At 31.0% G+C, this 429-nt stretch overlaps 1 protein-coding gene across 18 annotated transcripts in view; it reads right to left on the bottom strand.

Annotated features, from left to right (window-relative positions):
• LOC106877140 (one cut domain family member 2) overlaps window positions 1–429 on the bottom strand; it is a 348,210-nt gene that overhangs the window by 234,624 nt on the left and 113,157 nt on the right. The gene's annotated exons all lie outside the window — the stretch shown is intronic.

Raw genomic sequence — 429 nt, 5'->3', positions numbered from 1 at the left:
TATTTATTTTTGTAAAAATAAGTGAAAAATTAAGGTTTGAATGATTTTAAAAATCAAATATATTTATTGTATTGAATTGTCAGAGAGAAATAGCTTGCGATTAATTGAATGACTCCAAGGTTAGTTGAATTTTTAGACTCATTTTCAAAAGGCAAAAAGATATGGTAAAAAAAAAAAGAAAGAAAAAAATAATTAACTGAAGGAAATGGAAGCATCTCAAAAGAATCCCGGTATTCCATCATCAACTCCACCACCACCACCACCACCACCACCACCACCAACATCATTATCATCACCATAATCACCAACACTACTACTACTACTACTACTGCCACCACAACAACAATAATAATAATCATCATCATCATTAACAACAACAACTACAAAAAACAACAAGAACTTCTACAGCTACTGTAACCATTACTAGCA

Source organism: Octopus bimaculoides, chromosome 15, assembly GCF_001194135.2.
Source record: "Octopus bimaculoides isolate UCB-OBI-ISO-001 chromosome 15, ASM119413v2, whole genome shotgun sequence".
Taxonomy (NCBI): Eukaryota; Metazoa; Mollusca; class Cephalopoda; order Octopoda; family Octopodidae; genus Octopus; species Octopus bimaculoides.
This window is presented reverse-complemented; position numbering and strand designations above follow the sequence as displayed.